Source organism: Chlorocebus sabaeus, chromosome X (genome assembly GCF_047675955.1).
Source record: "Chlorocebus sabaeus isolate Y175 chromosome X, mChlSab1.0.hap1, whole genome shotgun sequence".
NCBI classification, from domain to species: Eukaryota; Metazoa; Chordata; class Mammalia; order Primates; family Cercopithecidae; genus Chlorocebus; species Chlorocebus sabaeus.
The window spans coordinates 31,778,681-31,798,401 of record NC_132933.1 but is presented as its reverse complement, the minus strand read 5'-3'; the positions used below and the strand labels follow the sequence as shown (position 1 = coordinate 31,798,401).

The 19,721-nt window shown below is 35.1% G+C and overlaps 1 pseudogene; it reads right to left on the bottom strand.

Moving 5' to 3' along the window:
* Positions 1-1,179: 1,179 nt before the first annotated feature.
* Positions 1,180-1,680, bottom strand: LOC103247370 (translationally-controlled tumor protein-like; annotated as a pseudogene).
* Positions 1,681-19,721: the final 18,041 nt, after the last annotated feature.

Here is a 19,721-nt window from a genome sequence, read left to right as displayed (position 1 = left end):
TCACATATTTTAATAATGCATAACTGGCAAATATTTAATGTTCCACAGAATATAATTATTATATCCTTTAATGCTGTCCTGCTGATAATGAATTTCCAGGTTTTTGCCTTAGAAAGTTATTTTGTTGACATAATTTTAGAAATTGGCTGGGCATGGTGGCTCACGCTTGTAATCCCAGCACTTTGAGAGGCTGAGGAAGGAGGATTGCTTGAGCCCAGGAGTTTGAGACCAGCCTGGGCTACATAGTGAGACCCCATCTCTACAAAAAGTTTAGAAAAAGAAATTAGCTGGGCATGGTGGCTCACTGCTGTATTCCCAGCTGCTCAGGAGGCTGAGGCAGGAGGATTGCTTGAGTCCAGGAGTTCCAGACTGCAGTGAGCCATGATCATACCACTGTACTACAGACTGGGTGGCAGAGTGAGATTCTGTGTCCACAAAACAAAGCAAAACAAAACAATTTGGTTTTAAAAATTACTGTACATATAATAAAATGCAAAAAATTAAATGTACAATTTGATGGGTTTTAACAAATACATACACCCATGTAACCACTACTAAATCAAGATGTGAAACATTTCTGGGACTCAAGAAAGTTATCTCATGCCCCTTTGTAGCAATCACCACCACTCTTTTTTTTTTTTTTTCAACTGAATTAGTCTCTTTTTGTTCTCTTGGTAATCTCTTCCAAAGTTAACTACTTCCATTGTAGGTGAGGAAATATATAAGACTTCATTTCACATGTTGGCACTGTCATAAGCATGGTCTTTCCTTTTACTGCAACTCAGAATTAAAACTTTAGATTCTTGATTTTTTTATATTCCAGTCCTAGAAGTAATTTCCACTGAAGAAGTTATCTGATGACAGTCTTATTTTTCTAGTAGTGCCTTATAACCCAGCTCCAGCTTCTCCAGGAACACTACAAGATGTATTTAGCTTAAATATATATTAAACTAAAAGGTATTCTCTGAAATGAGTTTAAATGCATTTTATTTTTAGACAACCTACATGACATGTTTTTCCTAAAAACAATGCCTCCACTCCAAGTAAGTCACAGTCAACGTAAATGAAAAGCTCAAGATGACATCAGTTCCATTTGTCATAAGTCCTGCTGTTGAGTGGATGACAAAAAGCAGGTAGTTTTGATGACAGGTGATAAATTCAAAGTAATTGCCAAATTTGTTAATAATTTTTCATTTCTAAATCATCCTTAAAGACAAGCATATGTAGGGTAACAGTGTCCTCACGGTAGTCCAGTAGAGCAACCAACGCTGTCAAAATTCTTGTTTTCACCAGTAAAGAACTGGTAGATTTTGAAATTAGCAAGGATGTGCTTGATTTGTACAGCAACCCCTATCATGAAAGGTTTTACTCTTTCTGATCTCTGTTCTTCATGTTTGCCTTTGATCGATTTCATGTAATACGTTACGTACTTCTTACAGACTTCTTTTTTGAAGCTTGTTTCCTGCGATAGTGTATGACATCAACACCAGTGATAACTGTGCTTTGGGTTTCTTTACCCTCAGGGACTTCAGTAGAGGCGTTTCTACCAATAAGTGAACCATCAATGTTATCCTCTGTCCTACTGACTATCTTCACCTCCATCTCCAGGCACCACCATTCTGTGATCTCCTGGTTCTTGTAAATCTCATCCTGGCTGATGAGATCTGGATAGATAATCATGATGGTGGCTGAAGGGAGATGATGGTGGTGCTAGGTTAGCAGTGGCATAGAGCTCAGAGCTAATGCAGAGCAGCTGGAGCAGTGCTGAGGTAAGTGGGAAAGTAGGGGGGAAAGTCCAGGTAACCATCATTTTGTGTATCACTGCGCTAAATTTTGTCTATTTTAGTCATTTATATGCATGGGAACATGCAGTAAGTAGTCTTTTGTGTCTGGCTTTCTTAACATAAAATATTTTTATTATTCATCCATGTTGAATGTTCAAATAGTTTGTAATTTTCATTAATGAGTAGTCTTCTAGTGTATGAATGCATACAGTTCATACATTATCTTCTTAATGGCCATTTGTGTTAGTTTCAGATTTTAGCTACTGTGAATAGAGAAGTATGAAATTTTTGTCTAAGTCTTTCTTTAGACCCATGTTTTTATTTCTCTTGGAGAAACAACTAAGAGTGGAATTGCTGGGTGATATGTTAGGTATATGTTTAACTTATATGAGAATTGCTAGATCTGTTTTCCAAAGTGGTTTATACGTTTTACACTCAAACCAGAAATGTATGTGACTTCAAGCTACATTGCATTTCACTCATACTTGGGATTGCCATTCATTTTAACTTTTGCTGTCCTTGTGTGAAGTGCTCTTTTGTGGTTTAATTTGCAATTCCCAGATGAGTAGTGAGGCTGAGCCATTTTTATGTTTTAATTGGCCATCATTATCTATTCTGCTAGGTTTCTAATAAGATGTACTGTGGATTTTTAAATGAAGGATGTGTGTATTTTTATTACTGAGTTGTAGTAATTTTTTTATATATACTGGATGCAACTTCTTGGTCAGATTTATGTATTATAAATATTATCTCCAAGTCTATGGTCTGCCTTTTTGTTTTTATAATAATGACTTCTGAAGAGCGAAATGTTTTAACTTTTATAGTTACAATATTTCAAGTTTTGCTTTTATGATTACTACCTTTGCGTTCCGTTTAAGAAATCATTGCCTACCCCAAAATCATGACGGTATTGTCCTTTGTTTTCTTGTACAATGTTCATATTTTTAGTTTTTATATTTCTGTCCATGATCCCTCTCAATTTAATATTTGTGTATGGCATGAAGCCTTGGGTTCTGGGTTCAGTTTTTAAAAATAAAGCCAGCCAGATCATCTATCACCATTTGTTGAAAAAATACTCCTCCTTGCATTATTTTGTCATTATTCTCATTTCTGTTTAATGAACAGCTGCCAGTTTTATTATTACTATTTTTATTTTCTTTTCTTTGTTAAAGATAGAGTCTCTCTCTGTCCCCTAGGCTGGAGTGCAGTGGCGCAATCTTAGCTCACTGCAACCTCAACCTCCCGGGTTCAAGTGATTCTCCTGCCTCAGCCTCCTGAGTAGCTGGGATTACAGGCATGTGCCACAATGCTTGGCTAATTTTTGTATTTTTAGTAGAGATAGGGTTGTACCATGTTGGCCAGGTTGGTCTCGACCTCCTGACCTCAAGAGATTCACCCACCTGGGTCTCCCAAAATGCTGGGATTACAGGTATGTGCCACTGTGCCTGGCCGTATTATTACTATTTTTCTGATTGTGCCTTTTTATCCCAGATTGTTTTTGTTTTAGAAGTTTTACTGTGATCTTCTGAGATCTGAATTTCCTTGTACTTATTCTATTTTGGGTTCATAATTCTCTTGAATTATGCTTTCTGTTTTTGGTTTATTGAGAAAGATTTTTGAGTATCATTTACTCAAATATTGCTTCCTCCCTATTATTTCTCACATAGCTTTGTAGGTTGTCAATTAAATACATGTCAAGAAGACATCCCCTGTTTCTCCTATACTCTTTTCTACATGTTCCACCTGTTTTTTTCCTCTTTGTCACTGCATATATTTTTTTCACCTATCAGGTTTAATGATCCTCACTTCAGCTGTGTTTAACATGCCATTTTCCACATCCATTGAGTTAACTTCAGTTGTATTCTTCTCTAGTTCTATAGTTTCTATGTGTTTTTATAAATTTAAAACATATGTTCAATTTTGTCACATTTTTCTTATATTTTTGAGCATGGTATATCAGTTATTTAATTACTATTGTATTACAAAAACTCGAAATATAGAACAAATGCAAGTTTATTACACGGAATGTTCTTATAACCTTCACATAAATCCATCAACAATTTACATTTGGCCACATTTGCTTTGGTGCTCTGTTTATGTGTGTGTGTGTGTGTGTGTGTGTGTGTGTGTGTGTGTGTGTGTGTGTGTTCAATTATTATTATTTATTTTGCTGAACCTTTTAAGAGTGTGTTATGTGTATGACCCTCTATAGTGGATTGAATAGTGGATCTCCAAAATATATGTTCACCTAGAACCTCAGAATTATGACTTTATTTGGAGTTAGTTACTTGCCGATACAATTAAGGTAAGGAGCTTGAAATGAATTTATCTTTGGTCAGGGTGGGCCCTTAAAGTCAATGAAGGATGTGCTTATAAGAAACAGAAAAGGAGAAAATACGAAAATGCAGAAGGAAACCACGTGCAGTAGAGGTAGAGACTGTAATTATGCTGCAACAAACCAAAGGATGCCAGGATACACCAGTAGCTGGAAGAGACAAGGAAGAAGTCTCTCATAGGGACACCAGGAGGATCATGGTGCTGCTGACATTTTGATTTCAGGCATCTGGCCTCCAAAACTGAGATAATAAACGTGCATTGTTTTAAGCTGCCATCATACTTGTACAGTAGTCCTCCTTGCCTGTGGTTTCATATTCTGTGGGGTCACTTACCTCCTGCACTCAATTGTGGCTTGAAAATATTAGATGGGAAATTACAGAAATAAAAAACTCATAAGTTTTAAATTGAATGTCATACTGAGTATTGTGATGAAATCTCAACATCCCACTATATGCTGCACTGGAATCATCCATTTGTCTAGTGTATCTATAGTGTATAAGCTACCCACCCTTCAGTCATTTAATAGCCAACTCATTTATCAGATTGACTGTGGCAATATTGCAGTGCTCGTTTTCAAGTAACCCTTATTTTACTTAACAATGACCCCCAAATGCAAGGGTAGTAAGGTTGGCGTATTATAACTGTTTAATTTTATTATTATAGTTGTTAATCTCTTACTGTGCTGAATTTATAAATTAAACTTTATTAGAGGTATGTATGTATAAGAGGAAACATTGTATATATAATATTTGATACTATCTGCAGTTTTGAGCATCCACTGGCTGTCTTGGAACATATACTTCATGGAGAAGAGGGGACTACTTTAATAATATCTTACAGCAGTCATAGTAAACTAATTCAACTCCAAAATATTTCACCATGTATATCCTGGAGCAAGGATATTCTTTGACATATATACAGTACAATTATCAAGTGAGAGCAGTTAACATTGTTATGGCACTATTATCTAATATACACTTCTTACCTAATTTATCCATTTGCCTGAATAATATGATTTGTAGAATTTAATTTATTCAATTCAGGATCTAATCCAAAATTAAACATTGCATTTACATGTCTTTAGGCTACTTGAATCTGAAAAAGCACCTCAGTTTTTGTTTTTAAAACATTGATTTTTTTAAGAATATGGGTCAGTTGTTTTGTAAATTGTCCCTCAATGCTTGTCTGATTGTATTCTCATTTGCAGTTTCAAAATGTGTTAGAAAAAATATATGAATGACGCTATTTTTTTCACGGAATCACATCAAGAAGCACATAATGTTAAGCTGTCTGATCGTTGGTGATGTTAACTTGTATTGCTTGATTAAGGTGATGCCTTTCGTATTTATATACTATGAAGTTACCCCTTTTTAATCAATAAGTAATTTATTCAGAGACAAATGAGAACTGCATAAATATCTTGGTAACAAACAAGTTTCACCCAATAGTATTTTCATCCATTGATGATTCTTGCCTTAATCAATTATTACCATGACAGTAGCAAAATAGTGATATTTTAGTTATCATTTGTTGTATATGTATTAGTTTTACATAGTAAACAAAAGCTTTTCCTCCTCTCATTTTCTTTCTTTCTCTACCTTCTTTCCTCCTTTCTATTTCTGTCTCTGTGTCTCTCTGTCTCCTTTCCCCTTCTCATTGTCCATTTTTATTTACGTTTCTTAATGTGTGGATTCATAAATTATTCTTTTCAATTGCATTATAATCTGTTACTGACATTTTTCATATTTTATTGTACCAGATTTAGCCAGTATGAACTAACATTTTCTAATTTTAATCCAACATTTAAAATCACATGGTCTTCTTTATCCTCTCTGCTTACATATTCATATCTACTTCCTTTCACAATCATAATCTTGCCTCCCTCTCCCAAAGGAATATATTTTCTTCTATGGGACACCAAAGATAATAGATACAGAATAGTTTCATCCATACCACGACCATAAGCAAACCTACTAAATGAAGTAGATTTCTTTCCAGTTCTTTCCATTTTTAACCTGAATGTGTGTGTCTAAAATTTGCTTGTATTCATCTTCCCCTTGTGTCTTTATTCTATGCATTTGATATACCATTACATATATATTTTATATTTTAATTTAGTTTTAGAGTTTTCCAAAATGTTTGTTGATTGAATTTTATTTTTGATTATGTATTAATTCAATATGCTTCCAGTTTTCACAATTATATAAAATGGTATATACAGAGAATTGCCACTCAATCTTCTCTTCTTCCCATATTATTGTCACTTCTTGCCCGTGGTTAATCAATTTCACTGGATTCTGGTTATCCTTATGTTTATTTTTAAAAACTACGTAAGTTATATATACGTGAGCTTTTCCCTTAAAATTTTTCCTGATAATCCATAACAGGTGATAGAGATCCCCTTTATTACTTCCTGCATAGTAATCCACTGTGTATATATATTAGGTTGGTGCAAAAGTTATTGCAGTTTTTGCAATTACTTTTAATGGCAACAACTGCAATTACTTTTGCACCAACATACATAGTATAGCCCGGGAACTACTCACTCTGGGTCTCCTCTCTGCTGAGGACTGCACACACACCTGGATGAGCTGCCTGTGGAAAGGAGCTACCACTTCAGGTCTCCTGAGAGCTGTAGGTAGGTTAGTTTTGCATCGCTGATTTAAGCAATTTTCTGTGTATGGGCGTTTACATGGTATTCAATAATTTGTTATATAACACATAATATCCCAATGCATGAAGCCACAAATATGTATTTTCTTGCTGTTGGTGGTGTATCTTGGGGGTGAATTCCTAAAGTGATATTGTTTGGTCAAAAGTTAAATGTATAAGTAGTTTTGGGTTACTATTGGTACCTTTCTTTCCATAGGATTTGTACCATGTTGCTTTCCCACTAGCAATGTGTAAGAATGCCTGTTTCCCTGTAGCCTCCCCAACAGCTTGTGTTATCAAGATTTTGGATATTTAACAAACCTGAAGGTGAGAAATTACATTTCTTAATTTTTATCTATCTTAGTTTTAGTAATGTTTAATAATTTATATGCTTCAGATGATTTTATAATATATCCGAGATTTATCTATTAATGATTCTTGCCCATTTTCTATCAATTTTTGGTCTTTTCTTAATTTTTCTTTTCATAATGTGACTTTCCTTCATCATGTATTACAAATGTATTCTAGTTTGTCTTTTTATTGACATTGCTTACAGTTGGCATTGCTATTATTTTTGCTATGGAAAGGTTTGCTAAATGAATTCATTTTTTATTTTAGAGTTAAAATTTTCGATGTTTTCTTTTATTGTGTTGCAATTTTGGATCATTATTAGAAAGCATTGTTTTTTAGAGCCAGATTACAAATTACCCCACATTTTCTTCTAGTGCATTTGATGGCAGCAACGGCTATCTAGAGTGGCTGCCGCAAAGGTGCTAGCTACAGTGGGGTATGCACGACTGGGACTGCTAACTCCGCGGAGCTAGCAGGAGCTGGGAACAGACGGGAGCCCCATCCCCTTCCAAGTGGGTGGGACATGAGTTCTGCGCTCTGGGGTGCAACTGCAGCTGCCCAGCCACGACTGCAGACCCAGGCATCCCTGTGGTCTTGGGGACCCAGGAAATCCCCCTGCCCCCACAGGCTCAGAAGTGCCTCCTGCTGCCTGGCCTCTCTCCACTCCCAGCGTCCACTCTGAGTTTGGAGCAAAGTTGTGGCCGAGCTCAGGCTCTGTCACGACCCGGCTGGGTGTGCACACACTCAAGGCAGCACTGACACACCAGCCCCTTGCCACCTCGGCTCCACTCCATAATTTGGGCACTGATGAACATGGGAGGGAGGTCAAGAGGGGGCTGAGGACGGCTCGGTGTGGACCTGCAGGCACCTCTTGGCATGAACAGCCTGGGCACCATGAATGGCAGCAGAAGACAGACAGGATCCTGGGAGGAAAGGGGCACGTCCCTGGAGAAACCCCACCTTCAAGCCAGGGAGGGCCTGAAGCCTGGGGCCTGAAGCCTGGGGCTTGGGTTGCCAGTTGCACAGACCAGAGTGAGAACTTATGGTGCTTTTTCTGGGCCCACCCATGGCCACCTGTAGACCAGTCAGCCCACTCTTCCTCCCCTGTGAAACCCATAAAAACCCCCGGAATCACCCAGAATTGGACAGATGACAAGACAACTGGACTGCAGAGAGGAGCTATCCATTCTAGAGCTCCTCTCCAAAGAGGGCTGCAGAGATGTTGTGGCAATTTGCCTGCAGATAGGAGCTACCCATTTGGGAACTCCTCTCCACTGAAGACTATGCACTTGATGGGATGACCTGCTTGTGTAGAAGAGCTACCCTCTGTGGGTCTCCTCTCAGCTGAGGGTTACACAGATGTTGGGACTACCTGCCTGTGGAAAGGGGATACCCACTTTGGGTCTCCTGAGAGCTGTACTGCCACTCAATAAAGCACGGCTTCACCTTGCTCACCCTCCAGTTGTCTGCATACCTCATTTTTCCTGGATATGGGAGAAGAACTTGGGACCAGAAAAATGGCAGGACTAAAAGAGCTGTAACACAAGCAGGACTGTAACCCCTACCCCAACACCACTGGTCACATTGTGGTTGACGACAAGGAGAAAAGTAGAGAAGAACTGCAGTCCTTTGGGAATTGCAAACCTAGGAGCTCCCTGAGCCAGGGCTGTGAAACCTTCTTTGGGGCTCTGCAGTTCCTGGCATCTCCAAGCTTCCAGGTGCCACCGCATTCCCCAGTGCCTGAGGCAGAAGCCACTTGCAATATGCTTGGTCCAGCTACAGCCTTGCAGGGAACCTGTGCCTGTGCCAGTGCCTGTGCCTGTGCCTAGAGCTGCCCACCCCACCACAGCCAGCTTGCCTGGCTGTGTGCAGTGGCTGGACCCCGTGTTTGCTTGTTCACGCAACCCTCCCCGCTCTGCGCTTGGCTCAACCTTGGCAGGCATGGGATCCGGGCAGGAGCGAAAACGGAGTACAGCCTGTCAGCACCAGTGGGCGGAATAGGCTCAGTGGGCCCAAACAAAACTTGGGCAAAGGCGCCACTGGCCACAGAGGTTGCTGGCTGGTGAAGCAACACCCTGAGGAACCTGTGAAACATGTATGGCTACATTTATATTTTACACTCAGAATTCTAATTCATCTGGATTTTTTTTTCTGTGACGGGAAAAGTGTGAATCCATTTTTATCATTTGCTAAATGACTGTTCAGTTGTTCCAACATGTTTTGATAAAATGTCCATATTTGTCTCTGTGATTTGAAATTACTACCTTTATGGTGTAGTAAATTTTACTATGTTCTTAGCTGTTGTATTTTCTATTATATTCCACTGGTCTCACTGTTATTTCTTTACCAGTTTAACATGGTTTCAATTGCAGAAACTTTATAGTATGTTTTAAAATCTGGTGGCACTATTCTTTTCCTATTGCTCTTATTTTTATGAGTTGTCCTAAGTGTTCATGAGTATTATTTTTTCACGTGAACTCCACAAATACTTGGAGAAAAAAATATCTTCCTGGCATTTTATTAGAGTTGCATTAAATTTATGCATAAACTAAGAGATAAGAGAGACATAACATCTTGTTGACATTGACACATCATAATCAAGAACAAGCAATGTCATTTCACTTTTGCACATCTTCCTTTTTGTCTTTCGGGAGATGCTAATCATTTTCCTTATATAGTTTTTAAATAATCTTCCCTTAGTATTACATAGTTTGTCATTATTTTAAAGGCTAATTCTGACAGCTTCATTATTTGGCTTCTTTGTGGATATCTTTGTATTGTGCATATTTTTTTCTGGATTTTAGATCATTTGATCTTGAGTCCTAGTATGCTAGTTAATTTTTTACATTCAGTGCAAGTTATTATGTGTGATAAAATATAAAGATAACTTAAAACTTTTGCATATGGCTTATAATCTAGGGGGAGATCCCTTTAATTCAGACACAGTTTGCGCTTATTAGAGGCTTAATTTCAGTCTTTCAGATGGCTGGTCCATCTTTGGTGCATTCCTACAATACTGTAGGTTACACACCTGCAAAGTAGATTATTTTACCAAGGCCAAATATCTTGACTAGTCCTAAACTCCAATTTCTGTCTCCTTTGCGTCATAAGAATGCTGACAGCTATGCTCAAATTCTTAGCTTTCTGGCCAACACTTGTGAACTTACAAATGCCTATGGAGGAATAATAGTGCCAAATGTTGGACTCATTTCTTTGTGTTTCCATTTTCTCTGGGATTTTGATCCTTCAAATTCTAACTTTATTTATGACTTTCAGATGCCTTCAAAAAGATTTTTTTCAAAACACCATTTCTTTTTGAAATACGTATGGTTTCACAGGACATTATCAAAATAGTACAGAGAGGTACAGTATGCCCTTCACCCAATTTTCTGCACTATTTACATTTTAAATAGTTAAATGACAAAACCAAATCAGGATATGAATGTTGGTAAAATAAGTGTGCATAGTTCTTATGCCATTGTGTCCAGTATGTATATGCATGAAAATACCATTGCAATCAAAATACAGAATTCTATATTTTAAAAAAACTACCTTAAGTACTTTATTCAGCTTTTCCATTGGTTCTTAGAAGTAAGGTTGATCTAATCCCAGCTATATCATCATCGTCCAAAGCAGATCTTCTAAAATGAGCTTTATAATATTTATTTTTTGTATTTTATATTAGGAACTTTTCTGACATTTTTCTAACTCTGAGATGATGTATATTGTGTGAAAGTTTAAGATGGAGTTTGAATAATTCTCTTTTGCTTCCCTATAGTGCCTAGTGGGGAGCCGGATAAGTAGTAGGAAGGAAAAACATAATTATTTAATGATATTTAACAGTAAGCTTCTTTCTGTAGTCATAGCTACAAAAAATGTCTTTATGGCACTGCATTTAAGCTGTAATCATCATTTCTAGTTTACCTACATGACAGAGATGTAGTTTAACTTATTGTTTTGGTAGATTCAAGCCAACTGAATCATGCTTGGTTTGTTCTTGAACAATTTTATATCTCCATATACACACACTTAAAGGGGTTCAAAATGTTTCTAAAACCACAAAATTTAAGTCACATAGTGAATTAAACTTCTGTATCACTGTGGAAAAACTTAAACTTCATGTTAAATCATGTGAGCATTTACTGGTGAATACATATTAGTGGCTACTCAGCAGAGAAGTGCTGCTTATTGAAACATACTTTAGGAAGTATGTGGTATTATAAGTGCACATAATGGTTGAAATGTGAAAAGTAATATTTCAGGTGGAAAATGTCACCAATAGCCATTAATCCAGGGAACCAGTTTGTTAGAACTGTATAGCTATAAGAATATTAGAGTTTAAGTCCATGACTTTGTATAATGGAAGGGAAAATGGAGGGGGAAGGCAGAAAGAAATTAGAAAAAGCACAGGGTAAGAAAATCAGTTCAAAGGCATATTATCTAATGTACCAAGTTTTGGGCTTTCACGTATTTTTAAACGGGATTGTCAAATAAAGAGAAATCTGGACTTAGATAAGAAGAAGCTTTATTCAGAAGAAAGACTATTGCGATAGGAAGAATACTCTGATGTTAGAAATCTGCAAGTGTCCCAGAATAAAAAATGATTTTCTTTTGTAGAGAGGGGTAAGCAATAATTATGGGGAAGTCAGGCAAATGAGAGAAAATAATCAGAGGGGTCTGACAGGGAATGTGTTCTACTGTGGTCAACTGCTCTCGGGATAATCTGATTAAGGTAATATTTTCAGCCTTTTAGAGTTTTCTCAGGCTGAGAGCAAGCAGAGTTCAGGAGGCTGTAAGGAAAATAGAAGCCTGACTAAAGTTTGGTCAAGACAAAGCAGAAGGTAAGCAATTTAAAATTGTGGCCACCTGGTCAAAAGCCAACAGTACGCAAGGATGCTCTGTTACTAAAGGCTTTCTAGTGGACAATAAATGGCCTCTTGTTATATGCTATAGAAGAAAGTTATTTATTTTTAATATAGTGATAATTTTACCTACGTGACTTCAAAAATTTATTCTAACTTGAAGAACAATTTGTTTTATGATTCAGTAAGGGTTAGTATTTCTACAAAAAAAGACAGAGGTTGCCTTAATGTACATTCCTGGACAATACGATTTGGTACATCATCTAATCATTTTATATAGCACCTTTCAACAAAATTTAGTAAAATTCTTTAAAAGCAAGCTTTGCAACCATCATTTTGTAGATTTCGTAAATGACTTATTCAGAATTAGGCATTTCATAATATTTATTATTTCAGACTGAACAGAATTGCTGTCTTTAGGATATATACTTCCTCCCTAGGAATGCAATAATAGTGTGGAAAAGATGTGCAGTATTAGCATTTAGATAGGTATCATGGGAAAAGTGAAGCTTAAAATTTACCTAGAGTGAAGAAAAAAGAGAAAAGGTTTTGGTTAAATCTTATCAGACTCACCACTAGTCCATCAATTCAGTCAGCTTGGGAGTGATGTTACTTTTCAAGCTCTCATGAAAAGACTTCCTGATTTGTAAAGGAGGCAAATTTATTTATGTAAATTGACTATTTGGCAGTACTTCTGCTTCTTTTAGTGTTTAGTCCCACCTCTGATAAGACAGGTCTAATTTCATTTCCATTAAAATGCAATGAAAGCACATTTATGAATTTAATAATTTCTTGCCTGGGTTTGATAGGAACATTAAAGTTGTTAGCTATGGACTGTTGTTAATAAATATTGCTTTTTTAATTAAAGTAGACTAAGATTCACTGGTCAATAATTTTTTTCTATAGATTACGAAAAAAAAATCGGTAAAAGAAATAGCAATTTGCCCAAGGGTTTGTTTAATTGGACATTCCTGCTTATCTCATTGTCAAATTATTTTTAAACCTAAGCCTTTCTATATAATTTAAATGTTGCTTTACTTTGTTTTGCATAGCTTATTCATCTTCCTGAAAGGAACATGAAGAAAATATGAATTTAGGCCTTGTAGCACAGCTTGAAAAGAGAAAACTGACATTATGAATCTTTCTTTTTTCTTTCAGAAGACTTTCTTAAACACTTACTTTTTTTTGCTCCTACTTTTTTGTACTTTTATATGAACTGCCTATGTAAATATCAATGTTTCTGATAACTTAGTATGCCTCCTGGGTCCATAGCCTTCCTGATGAAGTAGTATTTAGCTGAAGCTTTTTTGCATAATCTGCATGGTAAACAACTATTTGTTCTTTAACAAAAAAGGGAAATATGTGCGAAAATTATAAAAAAAAATAAAGAAATACAAAAGGATTTAAAGATTATGAGAATCACTGGTAACAGAACTAATTTTGATTTCCTGCCTAATTTAAGTTTCTGACTCATCCGTGTTCTGCAAAAAATGAATTTACCTTTTTTATCACTTAAAATCACGATTAAATTGATATCAGATGAGATAAACAAGTTTTGTGGTATAAAGAGGTGTATCTTTTGGGGCAAAATACAGAGAAAAATTATATATAAACCAGAAACAGTGGGTTGCATGAATTTAAAGTGATAAAACAACATGTCTGCAACTTAGAGTTTCTTAGGCATAATTACTTAAAATATATAAATCCCGAATTTAAAGGTTCTTAATTTCCTTGACAGACTACTGCCACACCTCTTAGTCAAGTCTAACACATAACATATTCAATGGTCAATAATGAAGTGTGGATTGCATGTAACAAACCTGTACATGTACCCCCTGAATCCAAATTAGAATAAAATCAAATTAAAAAACCAATACAACAATTAAAAATAATTCAACTATTTATATAACATTTACATTTAATAGGTATTATAAGTAATTCTAGAGATGATTAAAGTAGTGTGTACAGGAGGATGTGGCTCAGTTATGTGAAGTTAAATAATTCAGATTTAAAGTTGTTGGAACTTTAAATTATTCTGAGCCTTGAGAGGAAGGTGGCAATGTAGACTGAGTCACTTGGCATGCAGCTGCAACTTCTAAATAATTAGGAAGACCAAGTGGTCCAATCAAATCATCGTAACTGGTCTTGTACGGAAAATATAATCCTGCTAAAACTTTTCTGTCTCTCTCTGTATAACTAATACCTTAACCTCTCTAACTTGTAACACTGACCTCATTCATTTGGAGTCTGTGTTTCCTAGGTGTCTGTCCTCAGGCTTTGCACTCAAATAAGCTATATATGTAAAATAAAAAAAAAATTAAGAAATATGGATTCAAATGTAACGTATCATCTGGTATCAAACAGTTCTGAATGCCTAAATATGACTGGAACTTCCAGTTTAATTGAAATATTTTGGATCTATTAATAAACATGTGTAAACTTGCTTCCCTTTTTTTATTATTTGATATGTTCAATTTTAAGCTAAAGGAATATTCTAACCTATTTCTAAATACAATCTAAATTTACCATGCTTTTCAAAATTCCTATCAGTGTTATGTGCAGATCTTCGCAATATTTTGCATGTGGGATAGAAATCTATTTTAATCAAAATATATTTTTACTGTGATTACAGTCATGATATAAAATGAAATAAATTCAATAGCTAATAGAAAATATTTGAAACATACATCCTTATGTATGTTAAAATTCATACCAAATTAAGAAAGAAAACATTATTAATTTGATAAATATATCAAAACCATAAACCTAGAACAAAAATTATACTTAATCCTAAATATTAACAGTTTATCTAAAATCGGAAATAACACAATCTGTTATTTTACCAGAAGATCTAACCATTGCATTAAGATAAGAAAGGAAGAGATATAAATATTGAAAAGATTGATACAAAACTGAGAATGCTTTCCAATGATTTGATTGATCTGATGATAAAAATTTGCTATCATATTAGAAAGAATTTTCCAATACAACTAGTAATACCTAAATAATATATTGTACTGAGAAAAATAAAGATGTATATTAAAACATATTCAAGAACTATAATTTCATTTTGGAGTGAACTTAACCAGAAATTTGGGAAACCTCCACAAAGAAAGTTGTAAAATTTATTGACAGATTTAAACTAAATTCTAAAGACCAAACATTTTCCTTTCAATCTAAAAATTAACAAGGTTATTCAAGTTCTGAAAATTTATTTATATTAATTATTCAATAATTTTGTCTTTTCATTTTCTTTCTTCACTCTTCTTTAATTCCTAATAAACATTGTGCCTATGGAATTGAACCCCTATGTTACTTATTGTTGCTTTCATATTTTTCCTCTCAAGGTAAATATATGTATTTCTTCAGTGTTATTTTCTAGCCATCCTATTGATTTACTTTTGTGTGACGATTATGCTTTATTGTCTGGTGCTTTTAAATAACAATTTCATTTTCTTTTCTTTTCTTTTTTTTTTTTTTTTTTTTTTTTGAGACAGAGTTTCACTCTGTCACCCAGGCTGGAGTGCAGTGGCACCATCTCAGCTCACTGCAACCTCCGCCTCCTGGGTTCAACCAATTCTCCTGCCTCAACCTCTTGAGTAGCTAAGATTACAGGTGCCTGCCCTCAGGCCCAGCTAATTTTTATATTTTTAGTAGAGATGGGGTTTCACCATTTTGGCCAGGCTGGTCTTGAACTCATGACCTCAAGTGATCTGCCCTCCTCAGACTCCCAAAATACTGAGATTACAGGCATAAGCCACCATGCCTGGCCACAATTTCACTTTCTAATTAAGGTTTTTATTTTGAGATATAGATTCCCATGGCAATTGTAAGAAATATTAGAAATACCATGCATCTCTTACTAAATTATACCAGTGATAAAATCTTACAAAACTATAGTATAAATTATCACTGAGATGTTGAAATTAATACAGTCAAGATTTCCATCACCACAGAGATCCCTCATGTTATCCCTGTTGAGTCATACTCACTTTCCTCCCACTCCGCTTTTTCCCTAACCCCTGGTAACCATTAATCTGTTCTCCATGTCTACAATTTTATGATTTTAAGCATTTCATACAAGTGGAATTATACAGCATGCATTTGGTTTGTTTACTCCGCATAGTATTCTGGAGATTCATACAGGTGGTTGCACATATCATTGGTTCATTCGTTTTTATTGCTGAGCAGTATCCCATGGTACAGATAAGATATGCTACGGTTTGTTTAACTATTCATTCATTGAAAGATATCTGAGCTGTTTCTAATTTGTGGCTACTGTTATAAACATTTGTGTACCAGTGTTTGTGTAAATTTTTTTCCCCTCTGGAATAAATACCTGGGAGGAAAATAGCTGAATTTTTATCATACTCGAGTGCTTAAATTTTTAGAAATGATCAAACTGTTTTCTAGAATGGCTGTACCATTTTATGTTCCCATCAGCAATATATTATGTTCTCATATTCCTCTGAGAATATTAATTATGTTATTTAAAATTTCTCTTTTCTAAACTGTATTTATTCTGGGCTCAATATTCTGTTGTTTCAAAACTTACTGTTTTATTCTGCTGTTTTCTATCTCATGTGTTAAATCATGGTTGCTTCTTTTATACTTCAAAAGGAAATATTTGATTGATTATTGTTGTTGTGTTAGAACTGATTTTCTCTGTAATTGTGTAGTCACGTATTTTTTTTTTTTTTTTAATAAACTGCTTGCCAGATGAGGAAGTCTAAATGGACGCTTTGTTTCTGAGGATGAAGCTAGACATTTAGAATGACAAGCTTTATTTTAAGATGACTATATGGAGACTTACAATATTAGGACTGAGGTCCCCAAAGGCCAAACTGGGGAATGCTTTACTTCAGATACCAAACTCGATATATGAAAGCATAACTCTACCCATGGAGATAATTATTACAATTTTGGTGCGTATCTCTATATCTATGTCGGTGACTGCGTGCCTGTGTTTTGATTATGTGGCAGGAGGCAGGAAAATGGTCTTCCCATCTCCCTGCACACAGGGGAGGATAGAATAAGGGTGGAAACTGGGCCAGTTTTGCCATAGTCATTAAAATCAACACTCTCATAACCTCACTTCTCACCATATTACTGTGTGGTGGAGTTGGACAGAATGAGATGATAGTGAAAACTAGTACAGTTTTTCGATGGTCATTCAAATTAGCTCCTCTATAGACCCCTATTCATGCTGACTTCAGAAATAGATATTCTCTGGGGTTTTCCCATGTGGATCAGCTCCTACTTCTACTCTAGCTAACACAGTCACCATGAATAGAGCAGGGTAAGAAAGAAACCAGCCCCATGTTGCATGCTTTTGATGTTCCCATATCACAAACACACAAATAATTAAATTTATGTAGCAACTTCTGTCACTTTGCATCTGACACTGAGACGCACAACCCTAATCAAGATCTCTTGTGGCTAACATGTAACTCCAAGGAAAACACTTTTCCACCTATATTATCTTATGCTCAAACATGTCCAAATGCCAAAGAGTTTTGTGTACTGAAGACAGGCACTGCTTCAGGGGGTGAGAAACATTTGAGTGCATTACGTAACAGGAAACATAAATTAACTTCTTTTTCCTCAAATAGCGTGAATCCAATAGATTCTTGCTTAAGGAAGTATTATTTCTCAGTAGTGTCACACATTCCTTTTCTTGCTTCTCTTTGTACTTCAAATTTTGTTTCCGGAAAGACAAACAAATCTACATGGTTTTGCAACCATTGCACAATGCAGATGAGAAAAATTTTGCTATATTAACAATTTTTATTCCTCTTAAATTTGTGTATATGTAGATATGGCAAGCATTGTATTATACTAGTTCTTTGCATTGGCAATTGGATGCACGTTAAAGGGTACAATTGCAAGTAATTTTATATTTATAATATTAGTTCATAAAATTTGTTTAAATTGTCAAAAAATTGTAAAAATTTTAGCTTTGTTTAAATTTTTAACAAAAATTTTAATATTTACTAGTATTTGTATTTGTCCTTTTAATTTTATAATTTTTAAAATTATAGAAGAGAGTAACTTTTGAAAGCATATATAAAATAAATTTTAACATAGTTTATTAATTTAATTTTATGAACATAAGTTCAAATTTGTTCATTTTGAGAATGATTGTGTTTTATATTTTAATCTTTTGTAGCACACTATCAATAGCACAAGGCTTATATGAATATATTAAATTTAACAACATGGAAGACAGGAAAATAAATAATATGGTAGGAATATTCATAAATTAAGAAATGAGTATGTCTATATTTTATTATTCATCCAAATATCACTGACTAATCAACAGAAACCCCAGAAGCATACATTAATAATTAAATTTATTTTTAATATTTTCCAAAATTTAGTCATATAAAGACATAATTCAACCATGCTTTTAAACTTTTTTCAAGGTAGAACAATATATATGTTTTATATGACAAATTGTTAGCTCAATGTGGAACTCTTGTACTCTTGCCAGGCCCCAAAATTGTTAAGCGTGTGTCCAGGCTCCGATTTGATTTCTGGTTCCAAAAATGTATTCAAATCTATTTGCTCTTTTTTTCTTCCTTAGTCTTTGTAGTCCAGGTATTCACCTTGATATTTTCAGACATGCCTTATAAAAATAATTCTGCCCAGTCTTCAGTAAAATACTTATATCTCAAAATAAATGTTTCATAACTTCTGTTGAATTTTTGCCTGATCTTCAATTTCTTTATGATCTTCGGGACCAATGTGTCCTTTGTGTTAAACCTAGGGCTTAGGTTAAAGTAACAAAGCCATATTATTGAGGGATAGAAGCTAGAAGTAGAGATATCTGCTAAGGTATGGCAGGATGAGAAGTAGCCTGCCTGAGGTATCAAGAAATAATTAGCACAGTCAGGTAAGTGGTGAGTCTTTGTCAAAAGAATTTTATTGAGAGCTTGTCAAGGAGATGATTAATGAGAAAAATTTAAATGCTAGCTATAGTCATATTGGATAAAAACCAAGATGATCTATTCCCAGTAAAGAACTCTCCAGTATTTATAGGAACCCATGAAATTAGTCCTTTTGAACCTGGGTACTGTTTTGACATGTCATTCAGAGTAACAAGAGGAGGACTTGATACAGGAGGATATAATAATGTTTTTTTACCTAATTGATGGAGCAATAACATTATAACAACCAACAAACCTCCAAAACATAAACAAGAAAACAAGGCAAAACCCTACTTTATAAGACTTAAACAACAGCGTATAAGAAAAATGTCTCCTGTCACATTTGTAATTCTTCTCTTGCTCCTCATAAACACTGAAGAGTAAAAGAGGATAGATAACTTGTATTTTATTTAAGCTCATCTGTGGAATGTCCTGCTACCCTGATTCAAATGCCAATATTACCAGCCAGTAATTCTCATTTCTCTTTGGTATAGGCAACTCATGGGAAAGGTCCTCTTTAAGCCTCCTTAGCATTTGGGTCATGCTGATTTCCCCATAGTTTTTGCTTTTTCATTAATGGACTACAAGCTTCATGAAGGCCTGGACCATATCTACTTGGCTTTTTGTTTGTCATTATTTTCCCATATGTATATTTGCATATTTTTGAATGAATGAATGATTATAAGGTCACTGGCTATGTAGAATTGTAGCCCAGGGCTATTTTAATAGCATATTTAAAGGGACAGATGATTTAATGTTCAAAATCATTTGTTAGAGCAACTTTATTTTGGGAGACTATTATAGGC